This window comes from Pteropus alecto, unplaced genomic scaffold (genome assembly GCF_000325575.1).
Source record: "Pteropus alecto unplaced genomic scaffold, ASM32557v1 scaffold17, whole genome shotgun sequence".
In the NCBI taxonomy this organism is placed as follows: domain Eukaryota; kingdom Metazoa; phylum Chordata; class Mammalia; order Chiroptera; family Pteropodidae; genus Pteropus; species Pteropus alecto.
The window spans coordinates 8,278,095-8,293,530 of record NW_006440645.1 but is presented as its reverse complement, the minus strand read 5'-3'; positions in this window follow the sequence as shown (position 1 = coordinate 8,293,530).

Here is a 15,436-nt window from a genome sequence, read left to right as displayed (position 1 = left end):
AAAGGAAAACATAATCGACCACTACACACAATTAGTGTTAAAACATATGGATGAGGTCAAAATTCTGCTTTATTGGAAAAAAAAAAAATACCGAGTTATACAAAAGATGGTTTACTAATTTTAAAGTGTTTGCGTTAATTTTGCTTCAGATTTGTCTTTGTAGTACGAAGAAACATGTATTAATCATCTATCAGAGGCCAAGCACAAACCATCAGATTTCAATCTCACACTAACTTTATGGATTCAACATTAGTCCTATTCCATACATAAAGACATTAAGGCCCATAGAGTTTAATTAAGTTGCCCGTAGCAAAATGATAGTACAGGTCCCACGTGCTTTTTGAAAGTTTGCGTCACGCCCCTTAGCTTTAATGAAAAAACCTACTTTAGTACCTGTTTTCGCTAACTGAAAAAAATCCAAAGAGGATTTTTGCTTTTAAGACAAAAGACAAAAAGTCGGTTTCCGCCTTTGTTCGGCAGCGAGCCTTTACAGAGGCAGCACATGCGCCAGCCAGAGTGGCACTGCATTGACCACGCTAGCGTTATTTTAGGTTCTCCGTGTTATTTGGTATGCTTTAGTAGGTGATTTTGGGGGTTCGGAAACATTCAAAAAATTTTCCGTATCAATTAATGGTAATTGTTTCACTTTGTACTATTTCGGCTTAGACGTTTTCACCTAGGAATGCTTTTGTTTTGGACAGTGAGGAAAACCTGTAGCTGTCAGAGCCAGGATTCAAAACCAGGTCTGTTTAATCCTAACTAGTTTCCCTTTTTCCATTTATAATAATCCTAAGTTAATATACAAACAATACCAATTTTCAAATTTACGATAATACCAATGTACCCAGATCTTGCAAATAGAGAAACACATGATACTCCACAAAATTAAAGTGCGATCCTAGAGGAATTATGACTCTAAAAGAAATAGTCTATTTTGTAAGAGTAACATAAATTGTGATATGTTTAAACTCAAATTACTAGAGTTCTTTTTCCTCAGATTTTTCTTTATTACACTCAATTTCTATCTTCTATTCATTAGTTTCTTCAGGTCTGTTTCAAACATCATTTCTTTTGACCCACTTGAAATCCTAAACCTTATGTCAAATGAGAAAAGTTTTTAGTTTGAGCCCTAAATCATGACTGTACCGTGTCCTTTTATCCCTTGCTAATTTTACATTATGAGTGCAATATTTAGGCCCTCACTATCTCTCTGAGCGCCTACCTTTATCTGAAGAGGTAACGAAGAAAAGTATGGAAGAAAAGAAACAAAAACCAATACTTTGGTACCCGAATCTGACCCAGACCTGTCTATCTGACTTCCTATAACTTTTGCTTACTCTCGTTTCTTTCCACTCTCCTGCCTTCATTAACTCCCAAACTTTCCGCTCTATACCAGATGGAGAGAAAGAAGAGTTGCAGAATTAGGGAAGAGAAGAAATCAAGAAAATGGAGAAGTTAGCTAGAAAGCAATTAGTAACTGGTTAGCAAGTTGAAAGGAAAGGAAGAAAGGAAATAGGGAGGAAAGGAAGGAAAATTCCAAGAGAGATAAAGGAGTTTTGACCTTAACAGAGTAACAGAATCTTGTAAAGTTTCATGACTACTCCCCTGAAAATGTAGAAATACAAAAGTTTGCAAATAATGACATGAGTTCCCAGACCTCTCTCCAAAGCCCATTCCTAGATTGAACCTTTGCATTACAATTTATTGTCAAACCATGTCTCCAAAGGAAAAATCTAACTGAAAGGTGGTTTTCAAACACGTTTTGGCTGTCGCCTTTGGCATACAGCAGCTTGACATACAGAGAATGGCATGTACAATACGCAGGGGAAAAATACTAACAGAAAGCACAAAAGGGACAGATTACATAATAGCCACCAAAAATGCCTGAAGGACACTCTAGGAGTCTGACCCTGCATGGCATCACATTGGCATATATCGGTTTCTCATGATACCCTTGAGTTCTTCCTTAAAGAGCTTGCCCCAGCCTATTTTCACTCCACGGCAGGTGGCTTGAGCCATCACATTGCTGTAAAGAATGTAATCTGCTCTCCAACTGGGAGCAAAGGTGAATTTAGTTGTGCTCTTTCTTCTCTCATGAATAACATCTCCCTGACGACTTACAGTAATGCCAGCACGTCTAGCCTCTACCTCCTCATCCTGTCAGCATCTCTTCAATTTGTTGGAGATTGGATCAGCCAGATGGAATTCATCCAAGAACTACACATCTAGCAATGTGACGTCTGGGACAATGCTGTTTCTCAAGGAATCAACTGAAAATGGGCACACCCGAAGTTTTTCGTGCAAAGCTGTGTCCAAGTACCTTTCTCTGATGTAACACTGCATCGGGTTAACACTAGACCTCATCTTAGAGTGAGCAAGTGTGGATAATATTCATGGCAGGAAGCTGCTCTGTCTGGTGGGCTTAATAAAATAATCAGAGAAAGAGAGAGCTGTAAGAGCCCCTTTTGCTTTGGGTGTTCTATTCCAATTCGTCTTTCTCATTTTCCCACATCAAAATCGCACCCATTTCTTTGAAGCTCAACTCCACTCCCTCTCAACCAAGAAATACTCCTTTAAACTTCCCATCTTCATCACAGGAAAAACTCTTAGAATCCTTTGAGCGGGACACATCACAGGCTGTGGATTCAGATAAATCCAAGACTGAATCCAGGTTAGAAAAGGTTCCTAACCTTTCTGACTCTCACTTTCTTCATCTGCAAAACTGGGTCAGATAAGGCCTTTTAGGCATATTGTGAGTTTATCCAACACCTAGGCATACGCAATAAGTGTTCATTTCTTTCTCTAAAGTCTATTGTGTCCTTTTTGGTATTTGTCACATATTTTCTCATTCTGTGGTTGTTTATATACAGGTCTGATCTCCTCTACCTGATAATACTACTCAGATATCACCTTATTGTAGCGACTTTCCATGACTTTCGTAGGTAACACATGCACCATCTGTGTTAATCCTCTTTCTCTGCTTTTTTGCTTCATAGTAATTCTTACTACCTGGAATTGTTTGTTCCTTTGCTTGCTCCTTTGTTTGGCATCTGTTTCCCTCTATGTGTATGAGCAGTGAGCTTCCTATGTTGCTACGCAGCTTCCTGCTGTATAATCCAGCACCTAGCACAGAGCCTGGTCAACAGAAAGCACGTAAAAATATTTGGCAAAGTAATGAAGGATTTAAAAAGCCCCTTGAGGCTAGTGATGCTTTCTCAACTCTGATAAAACCTCCAGGCTGGAAGCGACATTAAAATCCCTTCATTGATCACACTGCTTCTCAGACAGCCATGCATACAACACCGCCCTTACCTTCCAATCCGAGGAGAGGCTCCAAGTGTTGACGCTCAGGTGCTGCTCCTGCTGCTGAGAATCCCCTCTTCCTGCTGCATACCTGCCTGACGGATTCCTCCTGGTGCTGCCAGACCCCCGTGGCCAGGTGGCAGGAGCGTGTGCTTTGCAGCCACGAGAACTGGGTCCAATGCACTCGTCAGCTCGGACCCCTTACTTGGCTCCTGGGGCCCCGGTTGTCTTGTTTATGACATGGGACTAGCACAGCCACGAGGTCGAAGATGCTCCGTGTAAGGAACTCGTCAAGGTTCCTCATGGTAGGCTGCCTACAAACAGAAAATCAAAATATGAAACAAAAATAAAACAAAACGAAAATCTTTCCCATTCTTTGCTCTGTAACACCTTCTGTAACTTTGCCAAGCAAAATCAGTCACTCCATTTCTATGTATTTTAACAAATCTTATAGATGTTTCTACTATATCAATAATATTACATTGCCTTCATTAGATTTAAGTCTGTGTCCTCCATTCGAATTGAACATAAGATAGAAACCATAACTGGATTGACATTTGTAGCCTCAGCCACTAGCACAGTGCCTGGCCCAGAAGAGACAGTCGGGACATATTTGTTCATTAAATAAATGAATCTGGGAGAGTCATGCCTGGCCTGCTGGGCTCCATGTCTATGCCCTTCCTCTAGATTATTTGCCCTCACTGAAAATTTACTCTTGGTCTTTACCTCCTAATTTATGGCTTTTCCCACCGGACTTTTCTCAGGTCAGTTAATATAGTCTTGGTGGCTGTCCCTATTGATCTCTGAGAATCACGTGAATTGCCCTCCGATGTCCAGTTTATTTCTATTAGCTATCTTTGTCCAACTCAGTTTACATGCTCACTCACTCATTCACTCGCTCATTCACTCACTCATTCATTCACTCTTTCATCCCTTCACCATATGATGATTGAACAAGTCACAGAATTATCAGACTGGACCTCTCCCTCTACTGTTGGGTCATCAAACACATCACATAGCTCCATTTAAGCTGTGATTATCCTTCATTTTAAAGAAATCAAAATATATAAAATAATGCATTTTGTAGCATAATGGCCAGCAAGATCCAGTTTGTAATATTAATTACCTATAGCTTCATACATAGAAAATAGTCTTAGTTTTTCTGAGCACAACTAAAAACAGAACAAAACAAAACCAAAACCTTGGTGAATATATTTTCTGATTTCCAATTAATTTTCTAAGACTGGTTTATCTATATTTATGTGTTTATAAGCAGCATTAGTAGATAAAACACATTAGGCCTTATACTACAATTTTAAATGGCACTACCATGGATAATATTGCCAATTCTTTTAAATCTAAATCTAAGCCTTCAGCATATGATAAACTAAGCAGAGTTAAAGGCAAAGAAAATGATTCATTCTGATGCAGGTCTCCTATTAAATTATCCACCCCTCCCACCCCCGACCAAAAAAGACAGAGATGTCACCCTGACCAGACCTCCTACAGAACAAAAGAATTTACGGGACTGACAGTGCAAATGAAATTTGAAACTATCATCCAAAAATAAAAGATGAAAACGACCTCTCCAGATGAGGAAGCAAATTGAAAATAACACTGAGCAGGAGGGCGCAAGAGGACCTGCACTCCGATGATTAGACCCTGCGAGTCGGGATGCCGAAGCCACCCTCGATGCAGCCCTCCACTCAGTCTGCACGTCTGTAAAATGGAGATGGCGGGGTGCTCCCCTTCCTCATACGAGATAGTGGTGGGAGGATTCATAAAACTGGGCTGGGGATGCATTTCAAAACGCACAGATGAAGGATAATAGAAATAAAGCATAAAGACTGCTATTCAGAAATGCTCTTTCAAGTGTTCTTGATACTTGGGCAGATTTCTCTAGATGCTGGAGGCTTTGTCCACATGCACAGGATTTTTAAAGGCCTCTGTGGCAAAAACAAACAGTTCACTGTTTGATCTGGAGAACAGAATAAGACCTCAAGCCTTTGCTGGCTGTCTAGGATGCTGTTTCAGATGCTGTTCAATATACAAGCTGAAAAGGTCCGCCTCTGTGGACCAACATCACACAAACTAGGGGAGAGACAAGAGTGCCGGATTCACATACGGCCATCTGAAATTCTTATTTTGATTTCTTATTTTTTATTGCTCTACTTGGAAAATCATTTACATCTTCTTTCTCTGCAGTGGGCAGAGAACTGGGCTAGAGCTGGGAGGCCTGAGTCACCATGGATTCAGTCATTTACATAAGGCAAGTCGTCTTAGATACTTTGAAACGATGCACTCTCATCTTTAAAATACACATAGGTAATCCTATGCCACGGGCTGTCTACAGGATGACAAAAAATGATTCTAAAGATGCTTTCAACTGCAAGCGCTCAGTGTAAGGAGCTGTTAGAAAAAGGCTGCCCTACCTACTGCCTTCTAATTTCATGAAGACTACAGAGAAATTATTCGGTTACTATCTCTGGAAAACTAAGCACTCTGTGGATTCAGAGGGGAAAGAAGTTTGCAGAAAACACAAAAAGCCTGGTTTCACAAAATGAACAATGTAACTCAACTTCCCCCCAAAAAATCTACTCCAGGAATACCTGGGAGTCATATCATTATAGCCATAGTGTGTGGACAAATGTGGTAGGTGATCTTGGAATTTTGTAATCAGAAGAAAGGCAAGAAACAATCCTCTTGTCCAGTCTGTTATGTGGCAAAAGGAAGGTACACTAACAGATGTCAGCCCTGCAAAGAACAGACAAATGACACAGGCAGGGGGTGTAGCAAGGAGAGCAGGTCACACAGTCACACTTATTCCACAGATAGAAACACTGTCAGCAGAGGCAGCAGAAGCCACCTCAGATTAAAGAACGATGATAAATATAACTAGAGGGGCAGATGAAATCGGAACACTGAGATGTTGCCGGGTGCTCCTGGAATCGTCTGTGTGTTCATGACACGCTAATCAAATCATCGAGAACGACAGCGTTCTAAGCCATAAATATTTTCTGTAGCTGCAGAAACACAATGCAGCTGTGCGTGTATCTGATAAGCACTTCGGATAGAAGGCAGACCCATAAGCTCACAGAGATGGGGTGCAGGGGCTGAAGGTGGGGAAGAAAACAAGGTGGCTCTGCCCTCACTCCACCATGGGCTCAGCAAGGGCCCAACGTGATATAGCAATCTGTGCACGCATAACGCTTCCCTTACAGGGAAGAAAAAGCAATTCCCAGGCATTACCTCCTTCTCGTCATCACACCCCTGGGGAACAGGTAGCAAGTATTATCCAGTTTTGCCGGTACTGAAAGTGAGGTTATGATTGGCTGAACATCTGGATAAAGGTTATGGAGCAAGTTCTGTGTATTGTGGAGATTCGAACCAGTTCTACCTCCTCCCTGTGCAATACCTATTACTTAAACATGCTTTAAAGTTCATTTTTTAAAAAAATGTGCTTATAGAACAACGCCAAGTGAAATAAAAAGAAAAGCAAGAATGGAAAACTTCAAATTCAATATTATTCTTAGTTATATAAAATGCATATGTTTTAAAATTGGACTTGCAGGCAGCCAGTATAAGCAGAGATAACATCTGGATTGTAGGATTAACAGTGATATGGGTTTCTTTTTCTTCATGCCACTCTGTATTTTCCAAGTTCTAAATTATGAGCTATAAAGTTTTTGATGAAAAAAATATAATTCAAAGTGTAAAATTCATTAACAACAGTTTATAGATCATAAAAATGTGACAGTATCAGTCAATAACATTTTTAAGTTTCTATACTAGATATGATGGGTGTTAACAAAGAAAAAGAAAACATTTCTATAATATTCTCTTTTGCTTCCAAACAGACTTATGCTATGCACTCCCACCCACTCTAACCCACCCTACATGGCTAAACTACAGCCCTAATCAGTGACACCTTAATCTCTACTAAATTAAGTCCAACCACTGAGCCCGACATTCTGCCTAGAAAATAACCACAAACGACCTTGTTGGCTGGCTCTTTGACCAGACCCTTAACTACTGCGTGCGTGTTCCATTTCCTTTCATTTATTGGGAAAAGGACAGTCTTTTCAACAAATGGTGTTGGGAAAACTGTATATCCACAAGCAAAAGAATCAAGTTGGGCCTTTATGTAATAGCATACACAAAAATTAGATCAAGGTGGACCAAAGACCTAAACCTCAAGATCTAAAACTATAAAACTCTTAGAAGAAAACAGAACAGAAAAAAAAAAAAAAAAAAAAAAACTTCATAATGATGGATTTAGCAATGATTTCCTTGGATATAACACCAAACACACAGGCAACAAAAGAAGAATAGATAAATTGGATTACATCCAATTAAAAACTTTTCAACAGAGTGAAAGGAAACCTATGTAATGGAGAAAATATTTGCCAATTATATATCTGATAAGGGCTTAGTATCCAGAGTATATAAAGAACTCCTCCAACTCAACAACACAAAAGCAGGATCTCAAAGAGACATTTATATACTCATGTTTATAGCAGCATTATTCACAACAGTCAAAAGGTGAAAGCAACCCAAGCATCCATCAACAAATAAATGGATAAACAAAATGTGGTATACACATGCAATGGAATATTAATCAGCCTGTAAAAATAAGGAAATTCTGACACATGGATGGACTTTGAAGACATTATGCTAACTAAAATAAGTCAGTCACAAAAAGATAAATACTGTAGGATTCTACTGATTTGACAGAAAGTAGAAGGGTGGTCACCAGGGGCTGGAGGTAAAAGGGAAGGAGGAGTGTTAGTTTACAGCCTCAGGAATTTTTTGGGTGAACTATGAAACTGGCTCCCATGCATGGAAGGCAAGAAGAGGCTGAAGAAGAAGGCAGACCTCTCCAGACTGGCAGGTCGCAGATTTCATTCCCAAAGCAAACCTAGTTGCAAGGCTTGTCTTGGTGGCTTCAACACCCATAGATCTTTGTGCCACCCACTAGAATCTTAAAAGTTTATACAGAGGCCTTAATAGGGTTCAGTCACATGTACCGTCCAGATGGTCTCAACAGCACCTTACTGTCTCAGGGCTGCACCCTTGAAACTGGCTTCCATGGCGGGCGGAGCATATGTTCTAACAGGAAGGGAGGGAGTAAGGAGCCTCCCGCTCTGTGTCCAGCTCTCAGATCATGTCGATGACCTCTTCCAACAAAGAGTTAGGACTGATGAGTACAGAATTTCAATTCTGCAAGGCAAAAATATGGCTAAAAAAAGAGGCTGTGGCGATGGCTACACAACAATGAGAATGTACTTAATGCCACTGAACTTTAAAAATGGTTAAAATGATAAATTCATGGTACGCATGTTTTACCACAATTTCTTTGGAATCTCGTGCTTTCCTGCTTTGCGTAACTTTGTTCCTTTAAGCTGAAATGTCCCCACCCACCTCCAGCTTCTGAAAGCCAGGCTTGCTTTCGAGGCTGCCGGTCACACATGCCTCCCAGTGAAGTCTCTGAACCAGAGGCAGCATGGCCCTCACTGAATCCTAACTGCAGAACAGAACGGAACATGGTGCATGACAGAGCACTTTTTCATATCATCAGATACCCACAAAAATATTTTAATATCCATTTTAAATATATGAAATGTAGCTGAGAAAAGTTTTGTGACCTGCTAAGGTCAAACCACTGGCAGGTAGCTGAGCATCCAATCTGCGGCTTCGAGTTTTAAATGGAACTACCCAAAGCCTACTGGATCCAGCTTTTGGTATTAATTAAGCACTTGTTTGATTATTAATTACTTATTGATAAGCCTCGTTTTTGTATCTCTACTGAGCTGTAACCATACCTTGAGAACATGGACCAGGTCCTAGACATTTTTGTAATCCTAGCAGTCCCAAGCATATAGTCAATCGATTATTGTGGAATTAATGAAATAATAATCTGTGAGCAATTTATATAACAGAATAGCCCCTACTAGCCAAACACACATTAATAATCTAGGATCAAAAAAGTATAAACAAAGAGACGCTGTTCCTTACTGATACCAACGCACAGCAGTTGTCCGGATTGATATGATAACCAACCAGTTACTTCATGTGAAAAATGTCGCTCAGAAATATCATAAGCGGCTCTAGCTGAGTAATACTCAATTTCTGCATTTGTCTTAACTCCTCTGCCACTTCCGAGCTGTGTTATTTTAGGCAGTCATTCTCAATGTTTTGATAAGGGTTATCACCATATTCCTACTCACTCATTTCTGCAAAATATGTTATCCTGTTTCCCTTTAAGAAACCTAAACAAACCGACGTTTTGCATTACTGATTTTGTTAAATAGCCACATCTGCACCTCAAAGGTTTGCCCACACTTCATAGCCACGTCTCATGGTTCTAAGCCCTTACGTTTTCTAGCAGCTGGTCTCTAAATTGGACCTGGAGTAGTACTTCTGGATCTTTGCTTTTCTAATTCTTAAAACTTATTTGTGGATTAATTACAAACGTAGAAAATTGGCAGCATATTATGCTGCTGGGGATTACATTACTGATATATTGCTGATGTAACCCTCAGCAACCCATAGACATAAAGATTTTATGTTCAATTACTTTACTAGTCTTCGTACATTGCCAATGCCTATCATTTATTAGATTTCCCTTAGTCTCCACTTTCGATAATTATACTCTAATTGACCTTACGGTCTTACGAGAAGAACAGAGTGAAGACTGTGGACTGCATTGCCAAAGGGATGCCTGTTTCAGTGACAAGCCCTGGTCTCTGCTGCAGTCTTCGAGCCCGGACATTTCCACAGACTCTCGTGACATAATGGTGACACCTTCAGCCTAATAGAGGTAATCGTCCTCTTAGTCACTGGAGATCTTTGAAGTCGTCCATGTCAGTGAAGCACTGAGTATTTTCAGACGTCGCGTGGGGTGCACAGTCCTCTACCACGGGATCATGCTGCTGTGTATGCCTGTCACCGTCTTATATAATAATGTAATGATGCAGTGTGGACCAGAAATAATGGGGAAGACGGAAATTAGAGAATTTCCATGCTATCTGGCACTTCTCCCAAAGGTTCTTCCCCTTGACTCAACACTCAACTCATCTGACACTTTAATACTGTCCGTGAAATAAGAGAGGGCATCTGCAGGATGCTGGCTCGTTTCCCAAGGCATGGCAGGGAGCAGGGATGCGACTCGCGGTTACAATGAGATGGCGCCCAAGCCGCAGCGCCCACGCCAAGCATCCCGTGGGCATATCCACCGGGGGCGCGCACTCGCCTTTCTGCGTGTGCTGTGTAATAGTTTGGAGGAAATTGCCCCCATAGTGTCTGCTTTAAGCGCGTTCCTTCGCATGAAACCAAGGCAGGACTGCACACCGAGGAATGAAAATCTTGGCTTAGGAAATAACAAACGTCTTTTCTGTTTTGTAGCCAAAGAGATTGAAACTCAAGAAAGATGTGGAGAAATACACTTTAAACAATTTGTAGCTATTTTGCTTGATTTTCCCTTGAAGCAATAAATAACTGTGCTCCCCGCTGCTGGTACTTTATCAAGCTCTGTTTGTTGTAACTGTGCATTATGTTCCACGCAAGACGGCATCTTTCAGCTTTCTTTTTGTATTTCCCTACTACAATTTAACTCTGTGAGGGGCAATGCCAGCGGACCACCGAGATGAAGAAAGAGCAGAACCCACTGCTGAATACCAGCACCTGGATACAGAATTCCCGTTAGGAACAAAGCGGTACCACGTTGGCTGCTTCAGTGCAAATTAATGCGGTGACAAAAATAAGCGAGAGCCTCTAGGTTGGCAACTACTCCCCGATGATGCTGACCTTTGTCACTAAGAAGCCTAGAACGAAAGAAGATTATTTTCAACACACTATACCTACCCCCTCAACCCACTCTCTGTCTCCTGAATGCAGAAGATCAGCCGCAGCGGGAGATGGGCTCTGAAGATGGCCCTCTCGTTTTGGTTTTTACTGAATTATGATCTGGTTTGTTTCTCTGTAAAAGGCAGAGGAATCAGGGGACGTGGTCCCATTCACATCATAATGACACGAGTTGCAACTGACTCGAGGCCTGTAACACGCAAGTTGATCGATCTGCTCCCGAGGCCTGCACTCACAATTAATAACAATACAGCTATACTGTGAACACTCATCCTCGCATTTAAAACATTTTTTATTTCCATTTTTTCATTTACTCCTTGGGGGTAAGGAGGCGGAGAAGTAGGTAGCCGTCTTCATTTACACCATAAATGGACCACTATTGTGTAAAACTCCTTAGGTATCTCAGTTGGCCTCCCTATAAAACCGGGCGTCGCAAAGCTTTCACTAGTCACTGGACTTGTATTTATCCAAATCACAAAGATAAACTGCCGGACACTTTTCAGATACAGAAGGACTAAGCAAAGTCTATGTTTCTAAGTCAGCAACCTCATCCTTTCCTTTTATGAATTGCATTCGAGCGAATGATGCCAAAGGAAGACCGGCCAAGGCTAAAAACTGGGAGTGTGTGGCTGAGCGCACAGTGTGGGTACTAAACAATCACAACACAAGCAAAGCACACGCACCCCAGGCCCCGTAATCCACACTGGCTGCCCAAGCGTTGTCGGGAAAATCCTCTGCCAGGAAGAATCCATCTCCTCTACAGACAAGAGGGTCTTGGATCGGTCCTCCCAAGATGCTATTGCAGTGAGGGATGGGAGAAGCAGAGCCCAGACATTCATTCCTCTTTGCCATATGGAACCAGTAAATCTAGTTGTAAAGACAAGTAAACTTGAGTCACAGGGGTGGGAAATGTTCTCCAGCTAAAAGTCCCCAGGGCTCAGTGAATGTTTTTGTATTAATAATAGTTTATAGGTAGAGCCTTGCAACTTAGAAATGTGGAGCTGTCATTTAGTACATAATATAATAAAGAATGCTATGTGTCATGAAAAGTAATATAAAGGAAATGTAGTCCACATAAGAGTCATTTGGATAATTATTTCATCTCTTTGCATCCCGAATTTTGAAATGAAATAGAGTCTTTCTTCACTTCTTCTGCAATAAATCATTAACAAAAAAGTAAGTGGTTTCACAAATAAATGAGTGTATCTATGACTACTCTCCCCAAATCGATAACACATTTATTGATAATCCTGCATTTAAAGGCTCATTTCACCTTAGTATTGACATTCTGTCTCCCCTGCCATTTCATTAGATTTGAAATTTTTCATTCTTGGTAATGAACTGTAAGAAAGTTGCTATGTGAGAAAGTGGCCCCATTTCAGAGGTGAGCAATGCAACTCAATATATCATTTTCTATTAATTACTATAATCAGTAAAGTTTCTTGTTTGTATGCTCAGCAAAATTAAAGTTAGGAGTCTTTGGCTTCCTCTTGCAAGGCAAGAATTCCTGGCTTCTCCTGAAAGACATCCTTTAGCTGCTCTGAAAAATGGAGCAATATATAAAAACTCACTTCCTCTGCCTTCACACACACTTGAGTCAGTTCAACGAATCCTTTTGAGTAACTGCAAAATACCAAACCCTGGGTGGAGAGCCAGAGAGTCAAGAACTAAAATGTCACACTTGCCCTTGAGAAGCTCACAGTCTAGTTAGAAAGCAGATATATACACAAAAAAATCTCAAGACAAAGCGGTAAGACTCGAGGCCCATGAACAGGAAAATGCAACACAGAACAAGAATGTCAGCCCAATGGGGGTCTAAGTTAGGGACTACTGCCTAGATGAGAAGCTAAATGTTAACCTTTCTCACATTGAAGATTTCATAACAGAATATAAAACATAAACGTCTCAGTCAGTGTGGGCTGCTATAGCAAAACGCCATGGACTGGGCGGCTTCAATAACAGGCATTGACTTCTCCCGGTTATGGAGACTATCATCCAAGGTCAAGGTGCAGATAACCCTCTTCTTGCTGTGTCCTCGCATGGTGGAGAGGCAAACTCTAGTCTCCTCCTCTTCTTATCAGGGCATCAATCCCCTCACAGGGCCTCTGCCTTATGACCTCATGCAAACCTAATTACGACTCCCCCGCCATCCCAAAGCCCTCACTTCCTAATGCCATTTCACTGGGAATAGTGCTTAAAAATGTGAATGGGGATGGGGGGGAGGGAAACATTCGGTCCACAACAACAAGCACGTCCAAGTGTATCGAATCACCAGGCCATTTAATAAAATCATGACCACGGTAATTTAGCACGCAACCTTTTGTGAAAATCTACATGAGAGGATCATTCTGTGGAAGAGTCTGTCCACTCCTTGTGAGGCAGATCAGTACACAGGGTCACTGCACAGCCACAGAGGGAATGACACAACCAGGGGAAATACATCAGTTTTCATCTGCACCCTGTATTAATGCTGCGAGGCCATAAAAGTGCTAATGATTTTAAATGCTGGAGCAGGCCAGACGCCAACGGCGGGGTTTTACTGCCATCTGCTGGCAGCACTCCACGATGCCTGTCGGGAGAGGGTGCTGGATTTTGCCTGCAGGCTCAGATGTGGCTCTACCAGCAACGACAGCACAGGTAGGGGAAAAAATATTTCCCATTAGCGATTTTATTAGAGAACATACATTTAATATACAATAAAATGAGTTTTCTAAAACCCATTTATATCGTATTCTAATCAGATAAGGAAATGGTAATAATATTTTCTCAGTAAGTCTCAAAATAGTAACCCCAGAACTAAACACCTTTTTGGATTCACATCTCGTGAATTTTTTTATGTATATCTTGTTATTCCCAGCACAATCTAATAAGATACACTATAGGGAAAGGCTGCATTTGCCATCAGATTTTCAGTTAGGAAAAACGATATATTGGTACTTGAGTGAAGTTGACTACGATGTATTTCACATGTTGACAAACGAAATATTTAAATGCCTTTTACTTATCTTGGTTCAAGAGCAGGTTTTATTGCACCAAATCCATACACTGCATGTGCTTCTCTAACTTTCCCTGAAGGCTTCTTTTAACAATAAAACAATTTATGGCCCCCCACAAAAAAAAAAATTAGGCAGACCAATTGTTCTATTACTTGCTGGTTTTCATTATATACTGAAACATCCATTCAGCATTTTTATCTGCTAATGTAACAGAAACTCATCTGCTCAGTGAGATTACTTGGGGTTTTTTTTTCACACGTTCACAAGACATTGTTGTACATTTCGCAATGGGTCTTTACTATCTAGTAATGATGGCTTGCAAATTAAATTAGTTTTTAATGGCATAGTTAAATTCTAATTTATGTTTTGGAGCTTTGTTTAATTCATTTAGTTATAACGTAATCGTTTTCTTGCTATTTTTTTTACATAGAAAGAACAAAAGAACGGGGGAGCTCATCTCATCGCATTCGGTTGTTTTGGCATTATTAAATTTTGTCGCTGATTGCATTTCGAAATCCCCAAGAAACTTTCAAAACAATTGCAGTCCGACCCTTTGGGCAAGACTCTCTGGTTGCTCAGCATTCTGTATAAGTTGAATCAAACTATCACTGTAACTCTAAGGGTTGGTTAGATATTGCACTTTTTCATACTCATTATAACCCTACTGTGCTGTGTAATGTACTGGGCAATTATTCTTTTGCAACAAATTCCTTTCCTGTGAGCTCTCTTTCTTTCCTGAACATTCAGGAAAACCGAAACCAAAAGTGCTCATTAGTAGCACAGAAAGTAATCTTTCATAATGTCTGCTTGCATTTTCTTCCCTCTCAATCGATAGGACTTTCATGGATCTGGTTGCAATAACCTTTTATAATACCTTTTCATTGGAGTCCACGCGGCAAGGGCACAAAACCCTTAGCAAGTTTCAACATTTTAAACCAGAAGCTGGATCCCAGGTTGTATTGGAGTCATTGAAGTGATTCGGAATTTCCTGAGCACACTTGACCCGCCCAGGAGGACTGAAGTACACAGGTGGCATTTTAATGAGGACTATCTGCATCACTGGCTTTTTAAGTTCCCATCCAGATAAGGATCACCTCTCAGGCCCATTCTCCCTTTTTTTCTAATGAGGAAATTAAATCTCATATCCCAGCTAATTCTCCCATTCCAACTGCAATTTGAGTGTGCTTCCCTGCATATAGTGCCCTGGGAGTTTCTAGATGCGACAGACAGATGCTAGAGGCCATCTGATTACTGACACTGCTGGTCCCCTGACC